Source organism: Pagrus pagrus (genome assembly GCF_965226575.1).
Source record: "Pagrus pagrus genome assembly, chromosome: 24".
Taxonomy (NCBI): Eukaryota; Metazoa; Chordata; class Actinopteri; order Spariformes; family Sparidae; genus Pagrus; species Pagrus pagrus.
Genome location: NC_140206.1, coordinates 2,418,469 through 2,439,582, shown reverse-complemented (window position 1 = coordinate 2,439,582; position 21,114 = coordinate 2,418,469). Strand labels below are relative to the sequence as shown.

Below are 21,114 nucleotides of genomic sequence, written 5' to 3'. Positions count from 1 at the left end.
ACACCTAGCTAACAGTTTCTCTACTCCACACCTAGCTAACAGTGCCTCTGCTCTACACCTAGCTAACCGTTTCTCTACTCCACACCTAGCTAACAGTGCCTCTGCTCTACACCTAGCTAACAGTGCCTCTGCTCTACACCTAGCTAACAGTGCCTCTGCTCTACACCTAGCTAACAGTGCCTCTGCGCTACACCTAGCTAACAGTGCCTCTGCTCTAGACCTAGCTAACCGTTTCTCTACTCCACACCTAGCTAACAATGTTGCCACTCTACACCTAGCTAACAGTGCCTCTGCTCTACACCTAGCTAACAGTTTCTCTACTCCACACCTAGCTAACAATGTTGCCACTCTACACCTAGCTAACAATGTTGCCACTCTTCACCTAGCTAACAGTGCCTCTGATTTACACCTAGCTAACAGTGTTGCCACTCTACACCTAGCTAACAGTGCCTCTGCGCTTCACCTAGCTAACAGTTTCTCTACTCCACACCTAGCTAACAGTGCCTCTGCTCTACACCTAGCTAACAGTTTCTCTACTCTTCACCTAGCTAACAATGTTGCCACTCTACACCTAGCTAACAGTTTCTCTACTCTACACCTAGCTAACAATGTTGCCACTCTACACCTAGCTAACAGTGCCTCTGCGCTACACCTAGCTAACAGTGTTTCTACTCTACACCTAGCTAACAGTGCCTCTGCGCTACACCTAGCTAACAGTGCCTCTGCTCTACACCTAGCTAACATTTTCTCTACTCTACACATAGCTAACAATGTTGCCACTCTTCACCTACCTAACAGTGCCTCTGCGCTACACCTAGCTAACAGTGTTTCTACTCTACACCTAGCTAACAGTGCCTCTGCTCTACACCTAGCTAACATTTTCTCTACTCTACACCTAGCTAACAATGTTGCCACTCTACACCTAGCTAACAGTTTCTCTACTCTACACCTAGCTAGCAATGTTGCCACTCTACACCTAGCTAACAGTGCTTCTGCTCTACACCTAGCTAACAATGTTGCCACTCTACACCTAGCTAACAGTTTCTCTACTCTACACCTAGCTAACAATGTTGCCACTCTACACCTAGCTAACAGTGCCTCTGCGCTTCACCTAGCTAACAGTTTCTCTACTCCACACCTAGCTAACAGTGCCTCTGCTCTACACCTAGCTAACCGTTTCTCTACTCCACACCTAGCTAACAATGTTGCCACTCTACACCTAGCTAACAGTGCCTCTGCTCTACACCTAGTTTACAGTATGTAGCTAGCTAACATTCAGTGTGTAGCTAGCTAACATTAGCTGCAGTCTGTAGCTAGCTAACACGTAGCACTCACACAGAAACATGATGAAAGCAGCTAATTCAACATCCTGCTGCACGACTGCTGACTCAGACCAGAAGGAGACGCACGTTACGCCTGTTTTAAAGTCTTTACAGCGGCTGCCTGTTAAAGTCCTTCTGTGAGTCACCAGCTTCATGCTGACGACTGTCAAATACAACAAGTGCAGAACAAAGTGAAGCGATGTCTCAGTTTTAATGTGCAGAACAGAATCATTGATGACGAGGAAACCATCAATCTTTACAATCAGTTTGAATCATTTTGTACAAAGTTCACTGATGAATTTATTACAAGAAGCTGAAAGATTGATGTGACTGTGATCCTGTACAGACTCAACTGTTCAGCACTGACAATGTTTCTGTGACAGGAGGAGACTCTGCAGACTAAACACCACACAGACACACTGAGGAACCAGAACCGGGCCAGAACCCAAATCCAGGATAAAGAGGTTCAGTGAATGTGGTGCTGAAGGTGTGGAGGTGGATCAGTGAGTCAGAGGAGACTCTGTAGAAGGACAGAGTGCCAGCAGGACAGTCCACATACACTGCTACTCTACCAGAGGAGGAGGAGGAGGAGATGTTTGTGTGTCTGTTATTGTGCCAGACATAGTAACCACCATTAAAGCACCTCAGACTCCAGGACTGATCATTCAGTCCAAACACACAGTCTTCACTGCCTCCTCTCCTTCTGATTCTTCTGTAACTCACTGATATAGAAACATCTCCTCTCCACTCGACCTCCCAGTAACAGCGACCAGTCAGACCAGTTCTACACAGCAGCTGAGGCCAGGAGGACTCAAACCTCTCTGGATGATCAGGATATGACTGATCCTCCTCCACAAGTGTCATCTTCCTGTTGTTGTCAGACAGTTTGATCTCTCTGCTGACTGTGTTTGTGTCGACTGTGAGCTCACAGGAATCTGATGGAGAGAAAAAGACACAACACAGCTGCAGTTATTAATGTATCATCAGTGTGGTGATGACATCACAGATGTGACTGAGTGATGTCACAGTGTGCAGCTGAATCAAAGTAAAAACACACTCACACTTCCTCAGACCTGGTGTCAACCATCGGACTCCAGCAGGCTCCACCCTGAAAGGAGGAGGGGGGTCAGAGCAGCACATCCTCTTTCAGCATGCAGACATGGACATGACATGACTCATACACAGAAACACAATATGTCCATCAGGCCTGCTTCTCCCTGTTCTCCTGAACCTCTTCACCTCTGCCACTCTCCTCACACACTGAGAGCCACAGGATGTTGGTGTGTGTGAAAGAGGACGACAACATGTGAGGACACACACAAACCTCTTTTTGGATTCATGACTTCATCTTTATGTTATTGGATGTTGCTGCTGTTTCCTGTGGGCGACCTTACGCTTGCTGTCTGATCCAATGTCAGCTCGTGCTCATGTTTGTATATTACAGGACTTTTGGATTTGGACGTCAGAACTTTTGAGGTCAGATTCCTGTTTGAAGCTTCCCGGGCTTTTCTGAATCTCACCTGCACAGTCTGCTTTTTGTTCTCGCTGTGTTTCTGCTGCTTTGTTAAGGGACAACAAGCCCAAGACAACATGAGGAGAACTCTACATGTTATTAATCATATTCTAAAAAAGAAGAACTGTGCAGCCTTAATAAGCCTCGATGCAGAAAAGGCTTTTGATAGCGTAAGTTGGACTTTTCTATATCAGGTACTTGAAAAACTCGGACTTAATGACAAAGCTGTCAGACGTATTAAAACACTTTACCAAAACCCGACCGCAAGGACAAGAATAAACGGCAGTCTGACTGACAGCACAGCTTCAGGACCATCTACTAGACATGGCTGCTGTCTCTCTCCAACCTTGTGTGCAGTCTTCATAGAGCCCCTGAGATCTTAAAGGAGTAGAGGTCGGGGGAGAGGAACACACCATTGGACTTTTTGCTGATGATGTGGTCTGTTTTTTAGAGGACCCAGACACATGCATCCCCATACTAATCAACCAACCAGAGATGTTTGGCTTTTGTTCTGGATACAAGCTTAAATTGACCAAAACACAGATCCTAACATTCAACTACTCCCCATCCAAAATCATACAACAAAAACACAATCTGAACTGGAGAGCAACAACAATGAAATATCTTGGGGTCACTTTAACACAAAACACTGATGATTTATATGAAGCTAATTACGTCAAACTGGAGAAGGAAATTAAGAGCAACTTGGACAGGTGGGCTATCCTTCCATCAGACATCGGTTCACGAATAGAGACCATAAAAATGAGCGTTCTACCCCGACTTCTTTACCTGTTTCAGTCACTACCCATTGAGATACCCGAAAAACAATTCAGACTGTGGGACAAAACCATTTCCAGGTTTATATGGAATGGTCACAGACCGAGAATCAATCTGAAACATTACGGATTGGAAAGGATAAGGGGGGTTTGGCACTGCCAAACCTTCAGGGATATTTTCATGCTGCACAAGTTAGACATGTAATCTGTTGGTGTGACAAAGATTATGTAGCCAAATGGAAGAATTTAGAAAAATCAGCCGTGTTGGAGAAGCTGTGGAGATGTAAATGTGAACCATTCACATGTGTTCTGGCCTAAGATCGCAAAATTTTGGGAAGATGTTCATTTAGTTATGGGCAGAGTTTTGGGTTATGGTGTATCCAAGTCTTGTACATTATTATATCTTGGCGTCATTACGGGAAACGTTGTGTTGAAAGATGATAGATACATATTGAAAATTATGTGAGTAGCCTGTAAAAAGGCAATTACAAGAAAATGGTACAAGACAGACCCCGTCACAGGAAGACTGGATGGAAGTTATGGACGAAATACATATTATGGAACAACTGACTTATAAAATAAGGACTCAAGAGGATCAATGCTGCCGGAAGTGGGAGAAATGGACTGAATACATAAAAACGACAGGACCAGGACCGTCACACTGACATTAAAAAAGGATCAAACTGTAGAAGCACGGTGATCCATCCTGTTCTTTTTCAGATCTTTGTTTTTTATTTGTCCCCCCCACCCCCCGTTAGTTATTTGAAAGCTTTTATTTTGAAGCAGCTAAATCAGGAAACACTGGATTTCCACCAGCAGAACCTGAACACGAGTCCAGAACAGCTGAAAGTGAAGCTGAGTCAGCAGCTACGAGCCGGGCTGAAGTACATTACAACAGCATTAAACCAGAGGTCCACCAGCTACTGTAGAGAGCTGCAGCTCTGCACAGGTCACATATCATGTTAATCAATGGAGCAGATGATTGATCACTGAATGTTTTCTTTTCTTTTGTCATTTGATTTTGCTGACGGTGCAAAACACCGAAGCTTTCCTGCCCCTGCAGGCTGTTATAATGAGAACTACCCAAAACAGCCCAAACTCAGCTGGAGCAGCAGTTTCCTCATGACAGGAGCCAAGACGGCACCACTGACCCATCTTAAATTCATCTATGCACTGCTGCTGTTATGGTGATGTGACGGGAATGTTCCACCTTGTGTCATCTAACGTTGTTATTGGACTGTTTTATATCTTCTGTTCACTTTAAACTGACGCCACAGACAGTTGTTACAGTCTGTAAATGTTTCACACTGAGGCACAGACACACTGTCAGTGATGATCTAGGATGCAGTTACTCCAGTGTTGATAAAGATCCATGTCAGAACCATTTTAAGTTCAAAGTCAAGCACTTTGGCAGAAACACTGATTCTCCAGTTCAGGGAAAGAGTTTCTATGACATTCAGTGATTAAGTTCATTTATGTGTCACAGAAATCTTTTGAATTTGAGGTTCAGTATTTTCTGATCAGACGTCTGACACAGAGGGTCTATTGTTATTATTAATATCATAACACAGCAGTGACGTGGTGGAAATTAGATTTAGTGTTCATGTTTTGATAACCCTCTGCAATCAGTGTGGAGTGTGAAGGAGTTTGGATGACGGTTCGTCAAGCAGCAAAACCAGAGGCCAACAAATCAAACAGGCACATTTTGAAAAGGCACCAAACTAGTCTGAAAAAAGAGGTGTAACTTTAGTGTTTGTGCCAAGACTCTCCTGGTCGCTGATCTTCATCTCTTCTTCTCTTCTTCTCATCTTCCTCTCTTCACTTGTAACTCTTGGCTTCGTGCCATGCTGCCTTTTCTCCTGAACTGAACTGAACAACTGGAGGTGGAGTAAACGAAGCAGACCTCCCGACACTGAACCATCTACAGTGGAGATACAGAGTCTCACACTGACTGTCTGTGGCTGCAGCAGGACTCTTCATACCTGAGAGTGCCCAGTCTCCAGCCTGGATCCTCCAGTCGAGCAGACAGCAGCTTCACTCCTGAGTCTCCTGGATGATTGTAGCTCAGGTCCAGCTCTCTCAGATGGGAGGGGTTGGAGTCCAGAGCTGAGGCCAGAGAAGTACAGCCTTCCTCTGTGATCAGACAGCCTGACAGCCTGCAGACACACAAAACAACACACATCACAGATCAGCTGAGGGTCCTGATGATTCAGTGCACATCTGTGTTTAAGGGTTTAACGTTTATTATATTCATCATCTTAGTTTTCACTAATTTACTGATCAGCACTGAACACAGAGTATAACTGAAGCTAATGGAAATGCCATTAGTTTTGCAAATATTTGGTCATGAACCAACATATTGTACAGATTAAAATGATGACCTGATGATGGAGGATCACCAAAGTAATTACAGTTCATCCTGAGGGGAGCATGAATGTCTGAACCAAACCTCATGACAATCCATCCAATGGTTGTTGAGATTAGTAAATTGGGACCAAAGTGCAGAATAGACTGACAGACCCACATTTTATATAAAATGCATTCATGATCCCCTTCGGATGAAATGTAATTCTTTGGGTGATCCTCTGACTTTTCCTCTTTTCCTCTTCCATATATATATAGCGGACCCTGTCTGGCTGAGTATGATCAAGACCTGCTCCAATTGTAAAGTTACATGAAATAATGAAATAAAATAATGAATCCTGACCTGAGAGTTTCAAGGACACAGTGTGGACTCTTCAGTTCAGCAGAAAGTAGCTTCACTCCTGAATCCTGCAGGTTGTTGTTACTCAGGTCCAGCTCTCTCAGACTAGAGGACTGGGAGCTGAGAACTGAGGACAGAGCTTCACAGCTTCTCTCTGAGAGGTTACAGCCACTCAGTCTGGATAAAGAATAATGAGCAGAACAAGAAAATTATTTCTATTTGGGTCAATAACAGCACATTTACTGCATTCTGAAGAAACTTCTCCACACTTACAGAGCTTTGTTGGAGGCTTTGACCACTGGCAGCAGCCTCAGAAGAGCCTCCTCTGAAGCAGAGTATTTCTTCAGGTCAAACACGTCCAGATCTTCTTCTGATGACAGTAAGATGAAGACCAGAGCTGACCACTGAGCAGGAGACAGCTTATCTGTGGAGAGACTTCCTGATCTCAGGTACTGCTGGATCTCCTCCACTAGAGAACGATCGTTCAGTTCATTCAGACAGTGGAACAGATTGATGCTTCTTTCTGCAGGCAGAGTCTCTTCGAACTTCTTCTTGATGTAACCGACTGTTTCGTGGTTGCTCTGTGAGCCACTTCCTGTCTGTGTCTGCAGACCTCGGAGGAGAGTCTGATTGGTCTGCAGTGAAAGACCCAGGAGGAAGCGGAGGAACAAGTCCAGGTGTCCATTTGGACTCTGTAAGGCCTGGTCCACAGCACTCTGGTAGAAACGTGTCTCTGCAGATTGATGGTCTGCGTTGTTGATGAATGTCAGATGGCCATGAAGAGCAGCCAGAAACTCCTGAACACTCAGATGGACGAAGCAGAACACCTTGTCCTGGTACAGTCCACTCTCCTCTTTAAAGATCTGTGTGAACACTCCTGAGTACACTGAGGCTGCTCTGACATCGATGCCACACTTTGTCAGGTCTGATTCATAGAAGATCAGGTTGCCGCTCTGAAGCTGATCATAAGCCAGTTTTCCCAGAGACTCAATCATCTTCCTGCTCTCTGGAGTCCAGTGTGGATCTGTCTCAGCTCCTCCATCATACTTGACCTTCTTCACTTTGGACTGAACCACCAGGAAGTGGATGTACATCTCAGTCAGGGTCTTGGGCAGCTCTCCTCCCTCTCTGGTCTTCAACACATCCTCCAGAACTGTAGCAGTGATCCAGCAGAAGACTGGGATGTGGCACATGATGTGGAGGCTTCGTGATGTCTTGATGTGGGAGATGATTCTGCTGGCCTGCTCCTCATCTCTGAATCTCTTCCTGAAGTACTCCTCCTTCTGTGGGTCGGTGAACCCTCTGACCTCTGTCACCATGTCAACACACTCAGGAGGGATCTGATTGGCTGCTGCAGGTCGTGTGGTTATCCAGAGGCGAGCAGAGGGAAGCAGTTTCCCCCTGATGAGGTTTGTCAGCAGCACATCCACTGAGGTGGACTCTGTAACATCAGTCAGGATCTCAGTGTTGTGGAAGTCCAGAGGAAGTCGACACTCATCCAGACCGTCAAAGATGAACACAACCTGGAACTCTTCAAAGCTGCAGATTTCTCTGGTTTCAGTGAAGAAGTGATGAACAAGCTCCACCAAGCTGAACTTTTTCTCTTTCAGCACATTCAGCTCTCTGAAAGTGAATGGAAATGTGAACTGTATGTCCTGGTTGGCTTTGTCTTCAGCCCAGTCCAGAGTGAACTTCTGTGTTAAGACTGTTTTGCCGATGCCAGCCACTCCCTTTGTCATCACTGTTCTGATTGGTTCATCTCTTCCAGGTGAGGCTTTAAAGATGTCTTCTTGTCTGACTGTTGTTTCTGGTCTGTCTGGTTTCCTGGATGCTGCTTCAATCTGTCTGACCTCATGTTCATCATTGACCCCTGCAGTCCCTCCCTCTGTGATGTAGAGCTCTGTGTAGATCTGATTCAGAAGGGTCGAGTTTCCTGCTTTAGCGATCCCCTCAAACACACACTGGAACTTCTTCTGAAGGTTAGATTTAAGTTTACGCTGACAAACTCCTGAATAACTTCCTGAATAAATACACAACAAACAAGATCATTAAGTTATTTATAAAGACAATAAGACAATTTCCTTCCACTAAAGATTGCATATATAAACAGATTTTCCATCATCATCATCATCAGACTTCAGTAAACGTCTCATTGATCCATCATGTTAAATCTTTAGAGAAATCCTCTTACTGCTCTGCAGACAGTCAGCCAGCTCCTCCTGCTTCATTCTCCTCAGGAAGTGAAGTGTGATCTTCAGAAATGCCTCTCTGCTGCTCCTCCTCTGCTCTTCATCCTCACCATCCAGCACCTCCTCATCCTCCCTCTGACTCTCTAAGCATTCTGGGTAATCTGAACTCAGAACCTTCTGGACCTTCTTCAGCTCGTTCTTCACAAAAGTGACAATGTTCTCCTCCAGCAGCTGGAACAGAATATTATGTGAATGAGAACATTTAACATCATGGAGCCAAACATCAGATCCATGTTGGACAGATTCACCACTGGTCTGTAAAGTGCAGCATGGAGATTATTGTGAACAGATTGGATGTAAAAGTAGTTGTTGTTCATGTACAGACCATAAATATGGAGTCCAGGTGTGTTTGATGCTGCTGGGCAGACGGACCTCTGGGAACCTCTGAGCTGTCCTGGTCGACTCTGTGGAGGAATCATGAAGAATCAGCCACATTATGTCTGTCCACTCAGAGACAAACACAAGCTGAAGGTCCTTTGAGTTAAAGTGTTGATGACATCATTGAATCAGATGGTTTCCCCTGACATCAAAGTGTTGGTCGTGCTGCTGATCCCACTGTGAATCAACAGTCAGTCAGTTTACTGGGTTGGTTCAGCAGCTTGTCTTGTTTAGTCCCTCCAGCTCTTGACCCCTAAAATACTGTGGACAGCAACACACAGCTAACACAAGCTAGTTGGATGCTAACTGTCCAGTGCAAATCGGTGAGTCAAAACTATTAAAACAATGATATTTCATTGTTCTTTCATGAATCTGATACCAAAAAACAAATAACGTTTTGTTTTTGTACCTTTGATTTTATTCTCAGATCAAAAACAGGACATGAAAAAACGGGGCCTGGACCAAACTTGATATTGATATTTAATTTGTCTGATTTGTGTGACCCGAAAGTTACTTATCGACTTTTTCGTGTGTCTCTTTTGGTTGATTATCGACACAACGGCCACACTGGAACCTACAGAAGCGTATTGCATTGCAAAACAAATCTGCTGTATTTCTGAATTACTGAGAAACCCCAACACCCTGTGAGGAGAAACTAGAAGACAGAAAACCGGCAACTGGGGATTTTTGGGTGAAAGGCACCGGGGGTGGGCATTGAGCGACCAGGAGACAGAGCCGAAGGGCAAACCATGTCTGGAGAGCAAAGCAGGTCCAGGGGGCAACAAGGAAGCTGAGGCAAAGGGCCGAAGCCCTCGGGAGGATGGGCATTTCAAATAATGTTTTGCCAGTGACTTCACTTATTATGTTGCTTATACAGCGACCTATTACCTAAATATAAAGATAATAATAAATTCATCATTTGTAAATATAAGCTATATTCATGTAGACATGTCTTGCAGTAAGAAGAAATACTGAACGTCTGAGTTTCAAAAGGCTCCATGTAACTTTAGACGTATTTGTAACACCTTTTATTTATTTTTGCATATTTAATAAATATGGTAAAACAGTAAAATGTTCTGCCTTCAGTTCATATCTTTGTCTCAAGTGTTTGAACTTTATTTAACAGATCAGAAAAGAAGTTATTTGTTTTTATATATTCTTTGAAAAATTAAAAACATTTAATCAGCTGATATATCAGTAATCAGAGTTTTCTACTCCTTAATATGGGTTTCGGTACCGGCCCCATGAAGTCCGGATGGGTCGGGCCCTTGTAACGTTAGATATAACACACAGCCTCTCCTCTCCTCAGCAGCAGGTCAGATCTCAGCAGGAGGTGAGTCACTGCTGTTTGTACACAGGAGGAACACTGTCGTCAGAGTTGTTGAGGGACAGACATGAAAAACTGTGAACCTGTCCTTTAATACTGATCCTGCTCTGACCTCCATCATCACTCTGAGGACATGAAGACCATCAGGACAACGGCTCCGACTGACTCTTCCTGGGGTCCACAATGCAATTTTAAAAGAACATAGTACATACTGACATTCATCGCTGTTACAGATCAGTGTAACAACTAGGGATTTGCACTGATGCGAAACCACTTAAGGTTCAAGAAACACGAGAGCATAAGCACCGCTAATTACTGAAAAAATAAAAAAAAATCCCGGGGTATAAATGCGCTCCGTCCAGAGGGGGAACTTTTTTTTTTCCCAGTCATAAACTCATATGTGCATCTTAAACTCCAATCTACTCTATTAACCACCTGATATTTTGTCTGACGACGCTGTGTGTCAGCAATGCGCTGTCTGATGGACAGAGCGCATTTATGAGTCATATATTTTATTATTCGGTTACTCGATTAGGACCAGGTTCGGGTACTCGGTTAGAAAATTACTCGAAATGCCCATCCCTAGTAACAACTCGTCATCATATACACAAACAGCAAACAGTCCGTCTAAAATATATTATTAGATACAAAGAATACATCATACGTCACATTACAGTACCACAACAGTTCAACCCACAAATAAATTCCTATAATAAATTATAATACATTATGTATTTCTTACTCATTGAATTTTCAATTTATTTAAATAGTCTTTTACGACCTTTTTAAAAATGTGTTTTGAGTTAATATGTTTGATATTATTAGGTAATGTATTCCATCCTATAATGGCTCTGTATATTACAGTATGTTTGAAAAAGTTTGTTCTTGGTTTAGGTGCCAGTAAATTATCATATCTTGATTGTCTGGTTGCATATTTATTGACATTTCTGGTGAACACTATCTGATCTGAGAAATATTGTGTTTTTTTTTACTGTTAATCAAATTCCTCATGAAAGTTAGGAGACTTAATTTTAGTCTGTCTTCAACCAGAAGAATAAATTCCGATGCATTTTTAAGATATTTGCATGCAGTGAACAACTGAGAGCAATCCTAGCTGCTTTGTTCTGTGCAATTTGAAGTTTTCTAATATCTTTGGTGGCTGCAGATGACCAGATAATCGGGCAGTAATCCAGATGGGACAACACTAGAGCCTTGATTACTTGATTCAGAGTATCTGATTCAACATACTTGGAAAATTTTCTTATCACTGCAATACTTTTACCCATTTTCTTCATAGTGTGATCAATATGTTCTGGATTTAATGAGGACAAACATCAACAGAAAGCAACATGAGGACAACTTACTGTCTGTCTGATGAACGCTGTTGTTTAAAATCAGTTATAATATCCTTTGACCAGTCACTCTTGAAGGACACACAGCTGGGTTCAGGTCCAGTTCCAGGTTCAGGTCCAGTAGAGGCTGGTCTCCTGTTGGACAGAGAAGAAGACCACCAGAGATGTTAATTTACTTTCTAGTCTTCAGACACAGAAGCTTGTGTCCATAAAATAGTGGAGAACATGAGGAATAAACCTCAGAGAATATTGGACCAAACTAATTCAATACAGTGAAATGAAGAGTTGAAGACTGGTTCTGTTGGGCCGCTTTCTAAAGTGACAATATAAATTTAAGTGAAGAAGAACGAAGCTGAAAATAAACATCAGGTTTCAAAAAACATCTTTCTCCACAGTTAAAGCACGAATCAGTCACATATTCATGTTATTAACAGCTCACCTCTTTACAGCAGGAGGTTGTTGTCCTTTAAAATCAATGATCTCATGCTTTGACCGGTCACTCTTGAAGGACACACAGCTGGGCTCAGGTCCAGCTCCAGCACCAGGTCCAGGTCCAGGTCCAGGTCCAGGGGTTTTAGAGGGAGGGCCTCCCTCCTCTCTGTCCTCACACTGATTCATGCTGCTCAACTCACACACACTTTCATCTGGAGAGGAAACACAAATCATTCATCTGCACATCAACTGAAATCAGCCTTTCCATCATGTCTCCTGTCAGAACATCAGCTGCTCCTCCACTGATTGGCTGCTTCATATCAGTGTCACATGAATGCTGCACTTCTACTGTCAGTCCACTAGATGGTGTCATGGAGCCATCAGACCGGAAGTGAGTCGTCTGCTCTGAACACCAGTTTAACCAGCGAGACACGACTGGACTCACTGTTCTAGAAACACCAGTAACAGTGGAGGAAAGTACATTTACTCGAGTACTACACGGAACTACAATCCTGAGGTACTTCAGTCACGTGTTTCCACTTCATGCAGCTGGTGCTGAGGGCTCAGGCTATATGATGACGTCATAGTAAATGGTGGGCCACATTCCTGTGTTTGGACTCATGTGAACCTCCAGGATAACATGTATCTGATCATTATGAACAAGAACCTGGACACCAACATATTATAAGTCACATCAGCACATTCAGGCAGGAAAAGCTGCCTTCAGTCATCAGTAAGTGGAGCTACACAGTGACAACCACTCTGTGTTCACATACTGACCAACTAACTCCACTTCTACTCTTATTTCACCGGCTACACTCCCACAATGATCCTATAACAACTCATTCTGACTATTTAAGTTGCGTTGGGCCCCAGAAATGATGCAACACGTCTTCCCCTCGTGTGAATGCAGGTGTAATTGTTTAAAGCTTTGATGGCAGGTTGTGCTTCGTCCTCTCATCTCATCAGGATCCTTCTGGTCACCAGAAGAGGAGAAAGCACCGTGACACTGAGCAGTAAACATTAGTTCATGTTCCAGCCTGCAGCTTCTCTCTCGTCAGTCAATCCTGCTAAGCCGGACACTGCAGCTCCTGATCCGTCTGTTCTGCACTGCAACTTTATTCTTCCACATTTTGGAGGCAAATATTTTACTTTTTACTCAACTACATCTGTTTGATAACTTTAGTAACATTACAGATTACATGCTGCATCAGAGCCGAGACTGAAAACTGGTTTTCACTGACAAACTGACGACAAGTTAACAAACCTTCATCTGAACAAACAGGTCGACTTGGTTTGTTGGCACCAGTTCAGTTTTAACTTTGGTTGTTTTTGACTCAAAGACTCGAAAACAACACTGTTGTTTCTTCACTAGTTTCTTGGATTTTCATGAAGAAAGAAAATACAAGTAAAAACTCGTATTAAACTAATGGATCTTGTAAAATCCTGCAGCTGCACTGCAAACACTGTGTCAGCTGATGTAGAACAGACTGATGTAAAGTAAATGTGTCTGATCTGATTATTGATCACATTTCAGTGGACAGTGACAGAAAGAGGCGACACTTCCTGTTGGAGGAGTGTTCACAGCTCTGACAGCTTTAGTGACACACTTACATTTTTATTCTTTCATTACAAAATAAAAGCTTTCATCTGCTCACCGTCCTCTGAATGCTGCTTCCTGCTGTCTCCACATCAACTACTGACGACCAACTAACTCCACCTCTGCTCTTCCTGCACCGTTTTCCTCTCAACATGGAGGATGATGTTTGTAATGGCGGCTGTTTGAACTCACAGCTGTGAACAATGGAGCGGCAGATTGTTGCTGTTTCTTGTTTCGCTAAGCTAATGACATATTGTGTTAACGAGTCAAACATTTTAAATGTGTTACATTACCTTCAGCTGGAGGTTCACACGGACACAACTGTCTGCGCCACGACGTTCACAGGAACTGAAACCAAACTTTAAAGAGGAAGTTACAGTCAGGAAGTCAGATGACTGTTAAACATGAGTCATGTGTGAAATCTGATGACTTGTGTGTTTAATGAGAGTGTAAAAGTCTAGAATAAAGAACATTTCCTTTCTTGACATTTAATGAGTTTATTTTGTTGACTTGTTAGACTCAGTAGTGAACTGGCTGCTTTTACAGCTGAAACTACAGGATGTCAGACTGTCACCTCTGAGCTACAGAGTGCTGTTAGGAGACAGGACGGACAGAGACAGAGACGTCTTTGACAGGACGTCAACACTGTTGTTTCTTCACTCTGGTCAGAATGTTAGCTCGTTAGCTGAATGTTATTGTAAAGTTAAATCATATCTTACCTTTAAAGGACTGAAAGCAGCAGGTGAGAGCAAACCCAGGCTGTATTCGAAACCGCATACCATACTGCCAGTACATATTGATTTGGCCAAAATGTAGTATGTAGTATGCAAACAAAAGCAAAATCTGCAGTATGCGAAAAGTTCCCGGATGTCGTACTGATTCGGAAAATATTTCCAGTATGCATCTGACCAGTCTACTCTGCCTACTGTTTCCCACAATGCAATGCGCTGGAGCCGGGATCATGACGTCCTCGTCACGTACTCCGGAGCAGTACAGCGTTTATGTTTGTTCACACAACATACAGTACGTACAGTGCGTAGGCTACTTGACTATTGTGACAAAAGCTATTGGTACAATAGAAATCCAGGCTGTTGTACATGTGAAATGAAAAAAAGTACTCTGTTAATTAAAACATTTTTTTATTAATATTTGGTGATTTCCTTCTACAAAGTGCTTTAAAGTGTAACTAAACCCCCAAACCACTTTTTTCTGCTGAAAACAAATGTATTTGGGTATGAAGTAGTGTTGTTGATGTGTTCTGGTCCAACTCTTGACAGTTTAGTCAAAGTATTTCAATTTGGTTGTGACTGCCCTCTATGGGTTGAAACCCGGCTATTACAATCGAATTTTGCTATTGGCTGAGATGGAGGCCGATGAGTTTTGGAGGCAGCTTACATCACGAGCCACCACTGTTGGCCCCGCCCCTCTGTGCTCTGTTGGAGGCTGCACAGAGTGACTGGGCGTGTCTTAACGGCTCCTGGAGCCCCGCCCACAATCAAGGCATTTTTTGAATTTCCGGCCCAGATGCACCTCAGCCAAAACCTGGGGGTTTAGTTACACTTTAAGTTAAAGCCTCTCATTTACACAATGCGAAGGTGGACCGCATAAAGTGTGGGCTGGAAAAACACGTCACCAGCAAAACTGACACTGCGCGGGGTGCTTGAGAAACTAATCACTGAGAATCAAGCCGCGATGAAAAGAGATCTGGAGAAAACGGTCAAGGAAATGAGTCTTAATCTGGACCTGGAAGTGGGGATTCTCAGCTCCAGAATGGAAACGATTGAGCAGAAAATAGCTGACAAAGTCACGCAGAGAAAATCCACGTTTGACCCGGACTTCTCACTAATCATCGTGGGGCTACCACAGGTGGAAAATGAAGATCTGATGGCTGAGGTAAAAGATCTGCTAGGTGAGGGTCTTCAGTGTGGTCTGAGGTAAACATGCCCAGCCTGCAAATGAACAATATCGTTTAGTTCAATGCAATGTGAATGGATGGACTCAACATAACTGTGAACTTAGGAAAGTACTGCTCCGTTGTCTCGATCCAGATATTATTTGTCTGAACGAGACCCATTTATCTTGCCATGTACCCGAAATGGATGGATTTTGTATGGTTTGGTCAAAACCGCACCGCCCGTAGGAAAGCGGCGAAAGCCTCCGGTGGTGTTGGCTTTTTTGTTAAGAACACCATCTTTGACCAGTTTGAAGTTAACATAGCAGATAAATCGTATGATGGAATTTTTTGTTTATGTTTTAAGCATCGTCTGTCAGACTATGCTTTCATTATACTTTCTTGCTATTTATCACCAGAAATGTCAATATGGGGCCGAAATGCTGATCTATTTTTCAGTCACCTTATAGCCTTGATTTATTCATCCGAGGTAGATTCTGTTTATGTCTGCGGTGACTTTAATAGTCGCACCGCAGACCTGAGAGACTGTGTGGAAGAAGATGATATTCCGCCGAGAGTGAATTTGGACACAGGTGTGAACAGTCATGGGGGAGTTTTCATGATTTTTTGAAAGACTTTAAAATGCTGTGTGCTTAACGGGAGGTTAAACCCTGAGAATGATAATTTTACTTCTGTTTCTGTCAGAGGAAAGGCTGTAGTGGATTATATTGTGATACCACATGTTGACATAAATACATGTATTGAATTTAATGTTTATACTCCCTCCGACCTTGTTGCGATGGCTGGACAGCAAGCTCTTAGCCTGATTGATGGGCGCAGTAGACTGCCAGATCATTCTACTTTGTGTTTACGATTTCAAACGGGGAGCCCAATTAATAATCCTCAAAGTGCGCATTCTGAGTTGAAGGCTAAGAGACGAAACAGAAATTCCCCTGTGAATTTTTTATCTCCTGAGATGTGTTGTAAGGCTCTCCTTGAAATTTTACATTGTCTGGAAGTGGACCGGGAAAAACAAGATAATGTTAACCTGTGCTATGATCGTTTCTGTGATCTGCTGTACAAGGAGATGGATAAGAGTGGAACATCTAAAAAACAAGGCCAGAGGAAGTGTCTGAGAACGAAGCATCCATATTGGAATACTGAGCTAAATGAATTACGGAAAAAATTGCGTTCACCTGAAAAACTGTTTCTTAAATGTAAGGAGGAATATAGGAAAAGGATTTTGAGAGATGAATTTAAAATGTGTTGATTTAATTTTGATAGAAAGCTGAGGTATTACAAAAGATGCTTCAGAAGAGGGCAGGCTTTGCGCGTAGAGCAATTACAAAGCAGAAACTCACAGCAATTTTGGAAAGAAATAAATAAACTTGGACCTCAAAAGAGTACATGCATTCCACTTGAAATTTTAAAGGATGATGGTGAATCTTCTTTTGAAATTGGTTTAATACTCAAGCAATGGGAAAGGGATTACTGTAATCTATATGCAGGCAATAATCTCACACCGTTAAATGACCATTTTTTAAATGAAGTGTGTAGATTGAAATGTGAGTTGGAGAATATGAATAATGTAGCGTATTGCTCTGATCATATATTGAATAATGACATTACTTTAGAGGAGGTGCAGAAAGTTATCAATAAAGCTAAATTAAATAAAGCTGTTGGAGTTGATGACCCTAATGAGGCTCTTAAATCTCCCAATATGTTATGGCTCTTACATGGTTTATTCCAGAAATGTTTTCAGGAAGGCATTATTCCATCAGTTTGGAATAAATCTATCATCAAACCTATTCCCAAATCTGTAAAGGCTGATCCCCGAGTCCCTTTAAATTACAGAGGCATCAGCCTGATAAGTACAGTGTATAAATTATATTCAGGTGTTCTGAACAATAGACTAAATAATTTTTTGGAGTCTAGGGGTGTGATGGTGGATGAACAAAATGGTTTTAGGGAGAATAGGGCATGTATCGACCATATTTATGTTTTATCCTCTATTGTGAGAGCAAGATTACAAGAGCATAAAGAGACTTTTGCTTGTTTTGTTGATTTTAAGAAAGCCTTTGATTGGATAAACAGAGACCTTTTGGAATATAAATTAATTTCTGCTGGTGTTGGGGGTAAATTCTATAATGCGATAAAGTCCCTATATAAAGATCCAGTTGCTTGTGTTCAGCTAAATAATCTTAGGACTGAATGGTTCCCTACTCCTTTTGGAGTTAAGCAGGGAGATGTCCTTTCCCCAACCTTATTTGCTTTTTATATAAATGACTTGGCACAAGAAATCAAACAAGCTAAGCTTGGTATAAGTGTTGGTGAATTAAATTTAAGTATTTTGTTATATGCTGACGATATTCTGCTGATTGCCGAGGGGGAAATTAATTTACAGAAATATTATGAGTTTATGGTGTACTAAGTGGCGACTCACTATTAATAATGAAAAAACACAAATTATGCATTTCAGAAATAATTATGTGCAGCAAAGTAGCCATATATTTCAGTTTGGGTCAACGCCCCTGTTGTTTACTTCTTCTTATAAGTATCTTGGTTTTGTTTTTAATGAATATATGAACAACTCAGAGGGAAGGAAAATACTGGCAGAGTCAGCTGGAAGAGCGTTAGGGTCAATAATGAATAAAATTAAAATGTGTCCCGAGCTTGGTTTCTTAACCTTTTCCAAGCTTTTTGAGTCAATGGTAGGCTCAGTTTTACTTTATGCGGCTGGAGTATGGGGATTTGGGGAGTCACCTGAGAGTAATGCTATCCAGAGCAGAGCCCTGAGATGTTACCTTGGTGTTCATAAATTCACTGCCAAATGTGCTGTAGAGGGGGACACCGGCTGGGTACCACGTCTGGTAATGCAGAGGTGTGAAATAGTTTGGCTCTGGAATAGATTAGTTCAGATGTCAGATGAAAGGCTGACCAAAAAGATATTTAACTGGGACAGAGCCAACAATTTTCCCTGGTCCAGAGATGCATCTGCAGTATTCTCTCTCCCTGGGTTGTATTATGTCTTCGCCAATAATTTGCAATGCAATGTAAATAAAGTTAAACAAAAGTTAGTTAATCTCTATGAGAAACAATGGAAGGAGGAGATCTGGAGCAAACCTAAACTTAGAAACTATGTTCAAATCAAAGACAATTATTGTACGGAGTCATATTTAATGTTAGACTTGGGGAGGAGACAGAGGTCCCTCTGCGCACAACTGAGATGTGGCACTTTGCCCTTGGCAGTTGAAGTAGGAAGGTTCAAGGGTACAGAAGAGCAGCGCTTGTGTGTTCTGTGTGACCTTGGCACTGTTGAAGACGAGTTGCATTTTCTCTTCCACTGTCCTCTGTATGATAAAGTGAGACATTCCCTGTATGAGAAAGCCCAGATGAAGAACCCAGACTTATTCTGGACGTCTGAATATGATATGTTGTGTTGGCTTTTTAACGAGGACATTTATGCTCTAGCTAGAGTCATTGATGGAGCTTGGAAATTAAGACAGGGTGTTTTATATCCCACGTAAATCCCACGTTTGCTGCTTGCTGTTCTATATTCTGGAAGCTTGTTTGTTTATTCCTGATCTGTTGTGCTCTGTTTGTTTGTTTCTGCTTTGTTTTCTTTTGTTTTCTTCTTCTTTGTTTGTTTTGTTTGGTAATTTTCTTTCGCTCTCCTCCAAAATGACACGCCAAAGCTATCTTTGCCCCAATGCGGGCTGGGCACAAAAAGATGTGCATGACACTTAAATAAATAAAAATCAAATCAAATCAAAAATCCAGTAGCAGATCTACGGATTGTATTAGATCCACTAAACTGGATGCTTATATGGATCGCTCTGTGGTCAGTGAGGGGCGTGGCGAGGATGTTACTGTCACTTTCTCCTTATCAGTGTTATTGGATAGCAGATGATTGTGAAGGACGCTTCTCCAGTTTCGCTGTAGCTTTATTGAACACCGGTCAACACACAGGTATATATACAAAACTCACCTCCTGGCGGACACCCCGTCAGGTTACCGTATAACACCTAGTATATGCGCAAGCACAATTATACTGCCGTATATGACACACCTAGCTAACAGTGCCTCTGCTCTCCACCTAGCTAACAGAAATGCCACTCTACACCTAGCTAACAGTTTCTCTGCTCTACACCTTGCTAACAATGTTGCCACTCTACACCTAGCTAACAGTGCCTCTGCTCTATACCTAGCTAACAATGTTGCCACTCTCCACCTAGCTAACAGTGCCTCTGCTCTACACCTAGCTAACAGTGTTTCTACTCTACACCTAGCTAACAGTGCTTCTGCACTACACCTAGCTAACAGTTTCTCTACTCTACACCTAGCTAACAATGTTGCCACGCTACACCTAGCTAACAGTTTCTATACTCTACACCTAGCTAACAATGTTGCCACGCTACACCTAGCTAACAGTGTTTCTACTCTACACCTAGCTAACAGTTTCTCTACTCTACACCTAGCTAACAATGTTGCCACTCTATACCTAGCTAACAGTGCCTCTGCGCTACACCTAGCTAACAGTGTCTCTGCTCTACACCTAGCTAACAGTTTCTCTACTCTACACCTAGCTAACAATGTTGCCACTCTTCACCTAGCTAACAGTGCCTCTGCGCTACACCTAGCTAACAGTGTTTCTACTCTACACCTAGCTAACAGTGCTTCTGCTCTACACCTAGCTAACAGTTTCTCTACTCTACACCTAGCTAACAATGTTGCCACTCTACACCTAGCTAACAGTGCTTCTGCTCTACACCTAGCTAACAGTGCCTCTGCTCTACACCTAGCTAACAGTTTCTCTACTCCACACCTAGCTAACAATGTTGCCACTCTACACCTAGCTAACAGTTTCTATACTCTACACCTAGCTAACAATGTTGTCACTCTACACCTAGCTAACAGTGCTTCTGCTCTACACCTAGCTAACAGTGCCTCTGCTCTACACCTAGCTAACAGTTTCTCTACTCCACACCTAGCTAACAATGTTGCCACTCTACACCTAGCTAACAGTGCCTCTGCTCTACACCTAGCTAACAGTTTCTATACTCCACACCTAGCTAACAATGTTGTCACTCTACACCTAGCTAATAGTGCCTCTGCTCTACACCACGCTAACAGTGTCTCTGCTCTACACCTAGCTAACAGTGCTTCTGCTCTACACCTAGCTAACAGTGCCTCTGCTCTACACCTAGCTAACAGTTTCTCTACTCCACACCTAGCTAACAATGTTGCCACTCTACACCTAGCTAACAGTTTCTATACTCTACACCTAGCTAACAATGTTGTCACTCTACACCTAGCTAACAGTGCTTCTGCTCTACACCTAGCTAACAGTGCCTCTGCTCTACACCTAGCTAACAGTTTCTCTACTCCACACCTAGCTAACAATGTTGCCACTCTACACCTAGCTAACAGTGCCTCTGCTCTACACCTAGCTAACAGTTTCTATACTCCACACCTAGCTAACAATGTTGCCACTCTACACCTTGCTAACAGTGCCTCTGCTCTACACCTAGCTCAGTGTCTCTGCTCTACACCTAGCTTACAATGTGTAG

At 42.7% G+C, this 21,114-nt stretch overlaps 1 protein-coding gene across 1 annotated transcript in view; it reads right to left on the bottom strand.

Moving 5' to 3' along the window:
- LOC311252955 (uncharacterized protein) overlaps positions 1-21,114 on the bottom strand; it is a 290,895-nt gene that overhangs the window by 170,645 nt on the left and 99,136 nt on the right. The gene's annotated exons all lie outside the window — the stretch shown is intronic.